We start from the raw sequence: 14,221 nt of genomic DNA, 5'->3' as shown, positions 1-14,221 counted from the left end.
GCAGAGGGAGAAACGCATAACACTTTGTGCATGATCACTCTGACTGCTCTGCTAAGACCAAGGTAGGGCAAGACAATGGGACAGGAAGACCAGTAAATAACTCAGAGGGCATTGCACTTACCAAGTAGAAAGTAATAGAGCAGGTAGCAGTAGTAAGGGCCTCATGAAGTAGTCAGATTCTGGATGCGTTATGAAACAGACATGCTGTCCTCTGCCATGCATTTGGACTGTATCAAGTTAACTGGAACTTCTGAGCATTTATTGTGTCAGCTCTTCATGGAAAAGAAAGAAGTTTGTTGCTAGTTGTAATTGTGAGCTTTTCTCAACATTATGATATAGAGGTGTTTTTAAGTGTTTTGAAGGTGTGAATCTTTGCCTTAAAATAAGTAAATTTGATTATAGAGGCAAGGGACATTCAAAGTGAAGTTTAGCTATGAAATTATACAGAGAGACCTATCTTCAATTCCCATGTTTAGGAAAATGGAAGTAAAGGACTAGTGATAACTCCGTTATTCTGATGAACAAAAGTTGTGTGCAGAAACTAGGATTTTCAAGAGTCCCTTACCAACCGTAAAGAACTCGCTGCTGCAGCATCAGAACTTCTGTGTGGTCAGCTTTCTTCATTTTCATCCCTGTTCTCAGTCCTTGGGCAGTGGGTTTGCCTGATTGTGGACCAGCTCAGCCACACTTCTCTGCCCTGACACTTTCCACCCCATTTCCATCTGGGTGCCCAAATCTCTGCTACTGTCAGCCTTCAAAACTCAGCCCAAGTGACACCTCCTCTGGTGGGGTGAGGTGCTTCCCCTATTGCTTCCATTGCACCAGCTCCACCCCGCCCCGCCCCACCCCCATTGTAGTACTTCCCCAGATTATCCATTCTGTATAGACCTTTCCCTCTAGAGAGGGAACTCCCTGAGGGAGGGACCTCCATCATATTCTTCATCTGTAACCCAGAGTTAGAATAATAGTGTGTGGCACACAAGAAGTACTTCATGTGTGTTAAAGATTTTTTGAAAGTGCTCATAGTAGCTGATCATTTTAAGTCAGATAGTCACATCAGCAGGAACCAATAAGAGTTCATTCCTTTTGGTAATAAGAATGACAACCATTTATTATGAACACACCATGTCCCCAATACTGAGCTATATATATTACAAACATAGTCAAGCCCCCAGCAAGCTTATGAGGAAGGCATTTTTATTTCTACTATTTTACACATAAGGCCATTATGGAAGTTCAGGGACTTGGTGCAAAAGACACACTTGGGGGGTGGAGGGAAGGAAAGATGTGAAGTACTGACCCGGGAGATGGAGTCCCCAGAATCCCGTGACTAGTCAGACCTGGGCAGTGGGCAGGAGGCTCTGGATGGACGAGGGGATTATTAACCAAGAAAGGAAATGTGGGAGTTAGAGTGGGTCTGAGCAGAGGAGTAGAAAGGACAAGTCACAGTGCACTTAGTTTAGAGTATTTTTATTTTGAGACACCAGAGGAAAATACAGAAGGAAATAAACAGGTTGAATAAAGAATAACTTTTGCAAGATCTCTGTCCTTGCTTTCTTAAAAAAAAAAAAAAAAAAAAAAAAAAAAAAAAGACAATCTTTTTCTTTTATTATGATTCTTAGGATTTTATTTTCTCTTTTTATATGATAACTCATTTAGGTTGTTTTAAAATAGCTGGAAAATCGAGTTACTTCTCACTAGCACAGGCATCTAGATTTATCAGTATCTCAGCGGAAGAGCAGATCCCAGTTCTACAAGTATAAAAGTGCCTAATCTTTATTAATTTGTACTGAGTGTTTTATTTTATGTATTTTAAGAAAAGAATGAAAGTTATTGTTTCTGTAGCCCCGAGAATGTGCACATAAATAGCATCTGTCATAGTGGACACACTGTGCTTTGTAACAGATAAAATGTCCTGGACAAAGAACAGAGCCCCACTTAGGGAGCAACTTACTGTCTGAAACCATGAGAGGCACCAAGTAACCTCAGGAGAAAGGACAAGGTGTCTTGTATTGAACAAAACTAAATGGTTTTAGTAGCCCTTTAGAGGGGAAAATATCTGTTAGGGGAGAGCAAGTACTATTTTATTATTGGCACATGCTGTTCCCATGAGTTGTTGGAAATAAAAATATACTCTCTACACTGATGGGCTTTCATTCATTTACATTCCCTTTTCAATGAAAATTTTTAAATCTCTGCACTGAAAACAATGGATACTCTATAGTTGCGTGAACACAGCTAGAAAACAATTTTTATTTCTTTGAGACTTTAGAGGGACTTGCACTGATTCTTAACCACTGTGTATACCCCACGGTTTCCTCACATTTTTTTTTATACATTTAATTTAGGAAACAAAACAAAGTTTCCTCTCCCTGATTTAGAGATAATGAGAATAAATAAGATGTGTCATTGAAGGGTTCCAGGAAGAAAGCATTCTATTAATTATAAAATATTTTATCAAAACTAAGCATTCGTCCTTTGCTTACCATTTCTCCTTACGCCTATTAAGTCAGAGCATTATCCTCACATTTCACAAATGAGGAAGCTGAAGCCCAGTGAGGTGGAGTGGTTTGCCTGACGTCTCACAGCCAGTGTGCTACCAGGCTGGGGCTCATCCACACTTTAGCCTGATGACCTTAGAGAGCTCTGCAGCCAGTTCATTTCAATGTGAGTTCATCAAGTCTAGAAAAGTCAAAATAAACTGTTCCCTTCCTACTGTGGCTCCTTCACCACCCACGCCAGGAATCGGGATTTACAGATGCTAGTTCCTCATCCTAATCCCAAACCTAGTATGTTGGTAGTCATCAATTTCTTCCCATCACTGCCACCACATGAGTCCAAGCCACCCCAGTTTCTCCTGGGAGTAGCAGCACTTCTAGACAGAATCCCCTGCATCTGTCCTCGTGCCACTTCAATCCCCTGTGCCCACAGCTGTGTTTGGAGAACTGACCTCCGATAGACTGCCCCACTCCCCTGCCTGGTGCCTGTCACTGGCTTTCCTAATGAGAGGGCAGATCAGACACCAGCAAGAGCACGAGCCTGCGGTGACTGTAACTGCACCAGGCAGCCCGTGCTCTGTGAGGAGGATCCCAGGTGTGTCCGTGTCCTGGGGTCGCCATAACAAAGGACACAACTGGGTAACTTAAAACAACCAAAAGGGAATCTCTCAACCCTGGAGTCTAGAAGGCTGAAATCAAGGTGTCAGCAGGACCCTGCTCCCCCTGAAGCTCTGGGGGAGAATCCCTCCTTGCCTCTTCCTACCTTCTGATGGATGTCAGCGGCACTGGCCTCCTTGCCTCAGGGCTGCATCACTCCAGTCTTTGTGTGTGTGTGTGTGTGTGTGTGTGTGTGTGTGTGTGTGTGTGTCCTCTGCTGCACAGTCTCTCTCCCCAGAGGAGGATTAAGGTTGGCAGAGGTCCGGGCACGGAAGAAAATATCAGGCCCCTTACATTAGAAAAAAGTGTAAAGTTGAGGTTTTGTGGGGCCCTTCAGAAGTTGGGGGACAGGGCACATGCCCAATGCACCCGCTGTTAAATCTGCCTCTGCCTTTCCCCCCCTATAAGAACATCAGTTTCTGGATTTAGGGCCCACTCATATCTGGTATGACTTCATTGTCACTCGATGACATCTGCAAAGACCCTGTTCCATGTAAGGTCACATTCATAGGTCAGGGATTAGGATGTTAGCATGTCTTTTGTGAGGACAGAGTTCAGCCCACCATAGCAGGTTAGCCCCATGACTGCACTTCTTTGAACTTTGGATTTCTCATTTATACGACAGGAATGCGAATATCTGATCTAGGGGCTGAGCATGAATAATCATTGAAACAATGCATGTAAAAGCATTTGTCACATGCCTACCTCATAGAGACCACTCAGTAAGTGGCAGCTATATTTTTAACCATACTTTTTATTTTAAAATTATCTGTAAACTAATCTCTATTCTAAGTGTACCAGAAACTTGCCATTTAAAGAAACCCTGTATCAAATCCCTTGTGAAAGCAAATAATTGTCCTTAATTTATGTTTTTGTTCTGATTTCTGTATGTTGAGTCTCTTTATGCTTAAAAACATGGACTGTCGTAAAACAAAACAAACTCAGAAGGTGGTTTCCCTGAGGGGGCGCAATCTACGTGTGTTGTGCATTCAGACAGCCTGCAGAGAAACTGACTGAAAAAACTGGTCCATCCTCCCTACCTGGTCACAACCCTCCAAGGGGAGGAGCCACGGCGCTCAGGATAGCAGGTGTTTCTAAGAACAGCCCTGCCAATATGTTGCTTCCAGCTGTCCAACTGCTCACTAGAAGGAGAGACAAGAGATTGAAGGAGAAATCAGTCTCTGTTTGCAAATTCAGATCCACACCCCAGCACTCTGCCCACCGCCATGTGCCAGGTTTGTTGGTCTCAGCAGCACTGGGACAGCGGTGACAGCACTGACCATGGTGCCAGACACCCATGTGCAACTAGGTGATGTGTAGGCAGACTCCAATGCAGAGGAGGGCAGAAATGCTTAATGAGAGAGGAAACGAGAGCCTCACTGGAGAAACAGGATGGGCAGAAGAAAGCTGTTTTTGTATTCAAAAGCTGAAGTTGACCTCTGCCCTCTGACAGCCTGGCTGCCTCTGGGGTGCAGACCCAGGACCTTCCCTGCTGTTCCAATCCAGCCCCGTGTCCCTGGGAGCCTATTCTGTTGCCAGGACTGAAAGCATCTTTCTGTTTGACAGGGTGGGGAAGAGGCAGGTGATCCTGGTGGGGAAATGGAGATGGAAGGGATGCCCGGCTGTGTATTGAGCTTTCCTTCCACCATCTGTACAAAGAGCACCGCTGAGCAAGGATTTGTTTGAAGCCATCAGAAGGCTATTACTCTAGAACTTTGTTGTGGAGGGGGCACCAGCACAAACACTAGCTTCAGGGACAGACGTGCGCTCATCTCTCTCCTCAGGCACTCTCTAGCTCTATGGCCTTGGACAAGTCTCTTGACCTCTCTGAGCCTCTGTTTTCTTCCCTGGGAAATGAGGGTAATGGTATCCCCCTTGCAGGGTTGTCATGAGGGTTAAATGAGATGGCAAAAATAAGTAAAAAAGTGTTCAGTGAATGTTGGAGTCTATTTCTCCTGTTCTCCTGTCCTGGGAATGGGCCAATATATTGAATACTTAGCCATTTACCTGCTTTGCAGGTGATAAATTCAGAGTATATCTTAAGTCAAAAGCCTATTTTCTTTCAAAATTATAAAGATAAATTAACATTATGTGCTGTTCCTGCATTGATTTTATAGGTGTGGTGTTTGATATTAGCGTTCTAAAACCAGTAAGACAGGGAATGCCCGCACACGCACACACATACACAGAACAACTCACAAGGCAGTGGAGGAGACCAGTGAGCAAATTAACAGTGAAAATACAACATAAGTCCTGCTAAGAGATACTCAGAAAATAGGCACTAAATCAAACTGAGAAGTGGCAGGGGACAGGGTGCTCTTTAAGAACAAGTGTTCCTTTTAAAAGGAGTGGTGGAAGGAACATTCTGGCAGAAGTAAAAACATGTATCAAGAAGAGGAGTTGTGGAGTGGAATTCCAGGTTCAGGGAGGACAGGTGGCTCGGCGTGCCCTGTGGGAGAACCGAATTGTAGCCCTTGGTCTCTGCTGAGTGCTTGTGAACTAGCTGAGGGGACTGTGTGTCCCTTGTGGGGAGGCGTTACCACACAGGGTCTAGCGGTCATTGCAGACAACAAAACTCACAGGAGTGTGTAACTCAGGGAGAGAGAACTTTAATGACAAGCATTTGACTTCTACTCTGTGCTCGTCACTAAACTTGTCCTTGAGAGTCATAGAGTCCGGTGCTGCACTGTCCTGTCCGTCCACTTCAGGTCACCACTGAGCCCTTGAAATGTGGCTGGTCCAACTGAGGTATGCTGCTGCAAGCAAAAAATATAATTTAGTTTTCAGAGACTTGATACATAAAAATATAAATACCTCACATCTTATTACTAACTTTGTATCAATTATATGTTAAGATTATACTTAATGTGGAAATATTGGATTAGGTAAAATGTATGATTAAAATTAATTTTACCTGTGTCTTGTTTCTTTGCTATTCTAATTGTAGTTCACTTATGTATCTTTTAATAAAAATTGTATATATTGAATATGCACGTGACAATTTGATATATATGCATAGTGAAATGATTACTTACAGTCAAGCTAAGTAACTGTATCTCTGTAAGGCCAGGGGCTGCCACTGTCATGGCCATTCACATGCAGGTTCTCATTTAATTCAGACAGATGGTAAAGAAACAGTGGAGCCAAAAAATGTTGGGCCATTTCTTTATTAAAGTCTCACACCGGCCCACAAGCAAACACACAGGGAAAACACTTCCCTTTTCATTCAGGGCTCCCAAATCCCTGACTCATTCTCTGATTCCATAACCAGGCAAATCTTCTCCGGTTTCTCCTAGAATCAAAGGCCCCCACAAGCCACAGTAGGGCCTCCAAAGCCTCTCAGCTCTGGTTCCCCATCTGCACACCTTTTCTCTCTCTACAAAAACTAGCTTTTTCTTCTTCAGCATTCTGCATTCTCCCCACTCTCCCTGCAAAACTGGCTGGGCCCACAGAGACCCCTCCTCCAGCAAACATTACCGAAACAATGACCCCTCCCAAGCAGGAATGTAATCCACAATTTGCAATCAACTGCCCTGCTCTGAGGGCAAGCACACATGTGACTGCCCAGCACCATTTTCGAACAATAGAAGTGAACAAACTCAGAAAATACAAATTTTACAAACTCATTTGCCCAACAGTCTCATAGTTATCTTTTCCTTTTTAATTCTGTGAAGGGAGGGGAGGCAGAGAGACAGACTCCCACATACACCCTGACCAGTATCTACCCAGCAAGCCCACTAGAGGGTGATGGTCTGTCCATCTGGGGCATTGTTCTGTTGCTCTTCTTAGTGCCTGAGGCAGAGGCCATGGAGCCATCTTCAGCGTCCGGGGCCAACTCACTCAATTGAGTCATGGCTGCAGGAGGGGAAGAGAGAGAGAGAGAGAGAGAGAGAGAGAGAGAGAGAGAGGGGCATAAATTCCCCCTTGAAATAATTTTAAATGTTCTCCACCCAGAAATGAGAGAGTTTTCAAAAATCTCTATAGCCAGGAGTGAAAGCCATACAGGGAACATGGCTCCAAGTCATCTTGAGAAGGACAGGCGAGGGAGGCGCCAAGAGGTGTGAAGAAAGATTGAAGAAAGCCTCTTTCAGATGAGTCATGCTTTACTATGGAGGTGCAGAGAAACCACTGTGCTGAAAATTAGAATATTTGGAAACCCTGGGAGAAAAATACTTCATTTTGAAAAAGCCACTTCCTGATTCCTCTTATAAAAGGGAAGTTTACACTAGAACCCTCAGTACCACCACCACCACCACCACCAAGATTACAAACCCTGGGCACTGGGCACTTTACACAGCCTGTCTCATGTAGTTCTCATGACACTCTTACAGAAAGGTTTTGTTACTACCCTATTCTATAGGTAAGAAAGTGAGGCATAGAGAGGGTTTGCATTTTCCAAAGGAGAGCAAGCTGAAACATCCAGCAATTCTGGCCCCCTGGGATGTGGCAAGTGAATGACAGTCTACCAGTTAATGGTCCTGCTCAAGAACCTGCTCAAGAGGGGCAGGTATTGAAAACCAGATGGTTCCTTCTCCTGTGTTCCCTGACCAGAAATTGAACCTGGGCCATCCACACACCAGACCAATACTCTACCACTGAGCCAACTGGCCAAGGCCCAATAGTTACCCTTTTTTTAATGTGATAAATGAACCTGACATCTACTCTCTTAACATATTTCTTGCGATTATGCCTGTTCTTGCTACTTTTTAATGTGGCTGCTAGAAAATTTACAGTTACATGTGTGACTCACATTATATTTCCGTTAGTGCTGGTCTCGCAATGAGAAGGTCTTGGAGCAGGGTGGCAGGGAAGGACATGGAGCTCTAACCCTGCTGTGGAGAGTGAGCAGGGCTCAAGTGCACATCAAGAAAGAGGACAATTTTGCAGGAGAATGATGAGTGTGTAAGCGCCAAGGTGGAAGGTGCTAGGTGTATTTAGGGAACCATGAATAGACCGTCTGGATGGAGCAGGTGAAAAATCCTAGTGGTATTTTGATAAAGTGGCCTATGTTGGACATTCACACTCAGATATGTTGATAGGCTTCATGTGGATAATAAACAAGAAGTTTCCATCACTGTCAGTAATAATGGAAAATTACCAAAAAGAGTTTCCCTGATTTTTCATTTGGTTTTGTACCTAGATGTCATTAAAATGATTTCTCATGATTAAAAGTTTTTTAAAAACTGAAAGAGTTGATTATTTTTGTCTTGCCTTTTATTTGAACTTTCTCAACCTAATGACTTCTTGGAGCTATAAATATAAATGTGTTCAAAAAAAAGATATGGATGAAGGCACAGGTGACATGAGGTTCTTAACAGGAGAATTAAGAAATGTCTCTAATCTGTCATGATGGTATCCTGTGAGAAAACTAGACAGAGTCCTCCGTAACCACAAATGTTGAGCTGAATTGATCCAAGGTGGTATTTTTTTGTTATATTCTTGTGTTTAAAGTACTTAGAAAAAATTATATCCCTGGACGTGATGATTTGACAATTGCTGGCTTTTCCTAAATTATCCAAAGGATGATAAAATAAGATACTGTGCTGAGTACTGTATTTTGTAGTTTATACAGAAATCTCCATGTTATTTAAGGATTCATATGCTACGGGAGGCAATGTAGTAAGGACTACATTTCTCTCTCATTTCCGGGTTAAGGAGAATGTCAGTGGAATAATATAAATAATAAATACACAAAAATACATGGATCTCAAGATAATATGTCATGATAAGTTGCTTTGTTGTATTAAATGACAAGGAATCACTAGAAAGTTGTTAAAACCAAAGTGCTCATAATGGCAAGATTTTTACCCTGTTTCTCTGACCTAACAGACCCGTAGAATCATCTAGAATCTAGATGGAGTTTCTCATAGAAGAGGAAGGCAATTAATCCCATATGGAAAGTTCTGCCAAAAGTTCAAAAACTAGTTCTTGAGCAGGACCATTAACTGGTAGACTGTCATTCACTTGCCACATCCCAGGGGGCCAGAATTGCTGGATGTATCAGCTTGCTCTCCTTTGGAAAATGCAAACCCTCTCTATGCCTCACTTTCTTACCTATAGAATAGGGTAGTAACAAAACCTTTCTGTAAGAGTTTCATGAGAACTACATGAGACAGGCTGTGTAAAGTGCCCAGTGCCCAGGGTTTGTAATCTTGGTGGTGGTGGTGGTGGTGGTACTGAGGGTTCTAGTGTAAACTTCCCTTTTATAAGAGGAATCAGGAAGTGGCTTTTTCAAAATGAAGTATTTTTCTCCCAGGGTTTCCAAATATTCTAATTTTCAGCACAGTGGTTTCTCTGCACCTCCATAGTAAAGCATGACTCATCTGAAAGAGGCTTTCTTCAATCTTTCTTCACACCTCTTGGCGCCTCCCTCGCCTGTCCTTCTCAAGATGACTTGGAGCCATGTTCCCTGTATGGCTTTCACTCCTGGCTATAGAGATTTTTGAAAACTCTCTCATTTCTGGGTGGAGAACATTTAAAATTATTTCAAGGGGGAATTTATGTATTTTCTTTGGTACCCCAAGTCAAAATTTGCTTGCACTGATTTTCAAGAGCATGGACAAAGCATGATAATAAATATAAACACATCGAAATACAAGGGTTAAGTCATCACTAGAATCTCTCCCCACCAGTGTACCTGCTTATATAAATGAGTCACTTCTACTAAAAATAGGGACATCCTTAAGAAATGGTTGAGCAGTGATTACTCAGACAGCAGCTGGAACTAGGATGCAGAAAGAGGCTCTGAGATGGTCCAGAGAGAAGCACTATCAGAGAAAGCCTCTGCGACAAAGGAAAACTTTCAGACCTATACCTTTCATCTGATGGGTTTTTATTTCTTTTTCATCTGAAAGAATTGCAGCTTGCCAATTAACCAGCCTATTTGCATTTAAAAGGGGCTTGATCCCCATACAATTCCTTGCCTGTTCACCTTAAAAATAAAGCTACTACTGCCCTGTAGTTTTAAGCTTTGATGGTAATGAAGGTCAGGATCTGAGTCTCTGCCTGGCTGTGCTCTGATGGTATTCAAGCTCATGGGCATATTTGAAAATCCTGAACCTTCACGGACAATGGCTTCCACTTGCCCCATAAAGGGTATATTTCTGCCTCTTTAGGAAATCACCTTTCTTAAGAGTTTACTCTTCAGCCACTTGACAGAAACCCAGCTAGTTTGATAGCAGAAAATCAAGCATATCATCAAAGCTGAACATTCAGTCTGCAATGCTATGCTCAAACCAAATGGCATTAAGGGAGATAATATAAGCACTATATATGATACATTTTACCCATAGTGTTGTTAGTATAGAGGCTAAGCAATTGACTTTATCCATCAAAACCCTGGGTCCAGTTCCTAGCTTTTTACCTTAGGAAAGTTGTGAACCCAACAGAGAACATGTTTTACACTCAAATTGAGGAATTAAGAATTTAATGAAGCGTGTCTGTTTCCAGGGTATTAGATAGGTGTCTTAGTTTCCTAGGGCAGCCATAATGAAGTACCACAAACAGAATGGCTACTGTTTTATAGTTTTGGAAATCTACTGTTCTATAGTTTTGGAGGCTAAAAACCTGAATTCAAGGTGTCAGCAAGGCTGTGTTCCCTATGAAACCTAAAGAATTCTTCCTTGCCTCTTCCTAGCTTCTGATGGTGGCCAGCAATCTTTGTTGTTTTTTCGCAGCTGTGCAATCTAACCTCTGCCTTCATTCTCCCTGTCTCTCTGTCTTAACTTGGCCATCTTATAAGGACTTCAGTCATATTTGATTAGGGACCACCCTACTCCTTAACTAATTACATCTGCAATAACCCTACTTCCAAATAACATTACATTCAGAGGTACTGTGGGTTAGAATTGCAACATGTCTTTCTGGAAGGAACACAATTCAACCCATAGCAGTATGATTCAAGGAAGCACCTGAGTCCATCTCTTGCCTGAAGGTGCAAAGGATATTGAATTTCTAGAGCCATGCCAAGTCAATAATGCGTAAACATATCACAATGTTGTAGTGATTTTCCAAAACTCTTGAAGGGTTAGATTTGTATTCTCAATCACCTCAAAGCAGCAGCAGAACAAGTGCTTTGTGTAAAGCTTTTTAAAGTTGGAAATGACCTGCTGATCCATAGGTTGCAAGATTGAAGTCATGTTGGGTGAGAGGTAGAAGACTTTAATGAGTTTGAACTCATCAAGAATATCATCTTCAAGACCAGGTGGGAGGGCTGGAGCATTTTCAAGGATTAGTAATGCTTTCATCGGGAGTTTATTTTCTTGAAGATATTTCTTCACTGCAGGACCAAAGATGAGATTTACTCATTCAATAAAAAACTGCCACATAGCCCATGCCCTAGCATTGGCACACCACATAACCTGCAGTTTTTCTTTAAGAATCTTGTGAGTCTTCAAAATGGATAAAAGACTTAAATGTAGGCCGTGAAACCATAAGCATCTTAGAAGAAAACATAGGCAGTAAGCTCTCCGACATCTCTCAGAGCAATATATTTGCTGATTTATCTCCACAGGGAAGTGAAATAAAAGACAGGATAAACAAATGGGACTATATCAAACTAAAAAGCTTTTGCACAGCTAAAGACAACAAGAACAGAATAAAAAGACAAACTACACAATGGGAGAATATATTTGACAATATGTCTGATAAGGGGTTAATAACCAAAATTTATAAAGAACTTGTAAAACTCAACACCAGGAAGACAAACAACCCAATCCAAAAATGGGCAAAAGAGATGAATAGACACTTCTCCAAAGAGGACATACAGATGGCCAATAGGCATATAAAAAAATGCTCAACATCACTAATCATTAGAGAAATGCAAATTAAAACCACAATGAGATATCACCTCACACCAGTCAGAATGGCGCTTATCAACAAAACAACACAGAATAAGTGCTGGCAAGGATGTGGAGAAAAGGGAACCCTCCTGCACTGCTGGTGGGAATGCAGACTGGTGCAGCCACTGTGGAAAACAGTATGGAGATTCCTCAAAAATCTGAAAATCGAACTGCCTTTTGACCCAGCTATCCCACTTTTAGGAATATACCCCAAGGACACCATAGAACGTCTCGAAAAGGAGAAATGCACCCGCATGTTTGTGGCAGCATTGTTCACAATAGCGAAGATCTGGAAACAGCCCAAGTGTCCGTCAGAGGACGAGTGGATTAAAAAGCTTTGGTACATATATACTATGAAATACTACTCAGCCATAAGAAATGATGACATCAGATCATTTACAATAACATGGATGGACCTTGACAACATTATACGGAGTGAAATAAGTAAATCAGAAAAAAAAAAAAAAACTAAGATGAATCCATACATAGAAGGGACATAAAAATGAGACTCAGAGACATGAACAAGAATGTGATGGCAACAGGGACAGGAGGTTGGGGGAGGGGGGAGGGGGTGAAGAAGGAGAGAGGGGTTAGGGGAGGGGAGGGGCACAAAGAAAACCAGATAGAAGATGACAGAAGACAATTTAACTTTGGGGGAGGGGTATACAGCACAATCAAATGTCAAAATAATCTAGAGATATTTTCTCTCAACATATGTACCCTGATTTATCAATGTCACTGCATTAAATTTAATAAAAAAAAAAGAATCTTGTGAGTCTTAAAAGCTTAAGGATTTTTAGAATGATACACTAGCAGTGGCTTTGCTTTACAGTCACCATTAGCATTTGCACATAATACAAGGGTCAGACGGTCCTTCCTGGGTTTATGGCAGCTTCTTCTCCTCTGTGGTGATGAAAGTCCTTTGGGACATTTTTTTCCAAAACAATCCTGTTTCATCACAGTTGAAAACTTGTTGGGGGATGTAGCCTTCCTTTGCAATAAGTGCAGCAAAACGTGTGATGTAGTCCTCAGCTACATTATTATTATTATTATTATTATTATTATTATTATTTTGTATTTTTCTGAAGCTGGAAATGGGGAGAGACAGTCTAGACAGACTCCCACTTGCGCCCGACGGGATCCACCCGGCACTCCCACCAGGGGCGACGCTCTGCCCTCTAGGGGGCGATGCTCTGCCCCTCCGGGGCGTCACTCTGCCGCAACCAGAGCCACTCTAGCGCCTGGGGCAGAGGCCAAGGAGCCATCCCCAGCGCCCAGACCATCTTTGCTCCAATGGAGCCTTGGCTGCGGGAGGGGAAGAGAGAGACAGAGAGGAAGGAGGAGGGGTGGAGAAGCAAATGGGCGCTTCTCCTATGTGCCCTGGCCGGGAATCGAACCCGGGTCCCCCGCATGCTAGGCCGACGCTCTACCACTGAGCCAACCGGCCAGGGCCATCCTCAGCTACCTTAATGTCAGCACTCGCAGCTTCACCATGCCTCACCACTGAGTGGATGCCAGATCTCTTCTTGAAATTTTCAAACCAGCCATGACTTGACTTAAATGTATCTTCTGCTGCCTCTTTTGAGGTTGATGGTTCTTTCTTCTTTAAGTCGCTGTAAATAATACATGCCTTTTTGCATATTACAGTCTCCATCACTGTATCTCCTGCCAGCTCTTTCTCTTTCACCCACACAGAAGTTTCTCCATTTCTTCATGGATATTTGTCCTTAATTGGGACAGAATTGTAGTTCCTTTTGCTGGATTTGCACTTTTGATGGCATCCTTTTGTTTAAGGATGGTACAAATTGCAGATGTATTGTGGTTGTACAGCCTTGCCAGTTCAATCACTCGTATACCACGCTCATGTTTTTCTATTATTTCTTGCTTTACTACTTTTGACATCATTCTCTTCTTCTTCTCACTATTGTCCTTTACACTCACTTTCTTCAGCCGCATGATAGCACACAAAAAAAAGTTAGTAAAAAATGCAAAAATGATGCAAGAACGAGTATAGCGCACGAGATTCGACTTGATTCTGCGGGTAACACATGAGAAGAAATAACAAGATGCTGGTGTTGTGCTGCCGATACTGGACCTGTGCACCAACACACCAACTAGCAGCAGCTTCCCAAATCATGACTCGTATCTCAGAATTTTGCTCAGATCTTGAACAAAAATACAGAGTGAGTCGCAGCTCATATCTTAAAAAAAAAAAAAAATTGTACG

General features: G+C 42.4%; 1 protein-coding gene and 1 long non-coding RNA gene across 3 annotated transcripts in view; one reads left to right on the top strand and one right to left on the bottom strand.

Moving 5' to 3' along the window:
• SLC24A2 (solute carrier family 24 member 2) overlaps positions 1–14,221 on the top strand; it is a 284,053-nt gene that overhangs the window by 119,295 nt on the left and 150,537 nt on the right. The gene's annotated exons all lie outside the window — the stretch shown is intronic.
• LOC136324444 (uncharacterized) overlaps positions 5,802–14,221 on the bottom strand; it is a 56,315-nt gene continuing 47,895 nt past the window's right edge. The window contains exons 3-4 of the long non-coding RNA XR_010729094.1: positions 6,881–7,010; positions 5,802–5,911 (exon numbers count right to left, since the gene is read on the bottom strand). This is a non-coding gene — a long non-coding RNA (uncharacterized lncRNA). The remainder of the gene's footprint in view (positions 5,912–6,880; positions 7,011–14,221) is intronic.

The sequence above is a fragment of the Saccopteryx bilineata genome, chromosome 2 (genome assembly GCF_036850765.1).
Source record: "Saccopteryx bilineata isolate mSacBil1 chromosome 2, mSacBil1_pri_phased_curated, whole genome shotgun sequence".
NCBI lineage: Eukaryota > Metazoa > Chordata > Mammalia > Chiroptera > Emballonuridae > Saccopteryx > Saccopteryx bilineata.
The sequence above is the reverse complement of the archived record's forward strand: the minus strand, read 5'-3'. Positions and strand labels throughout refer to the sequence as shown.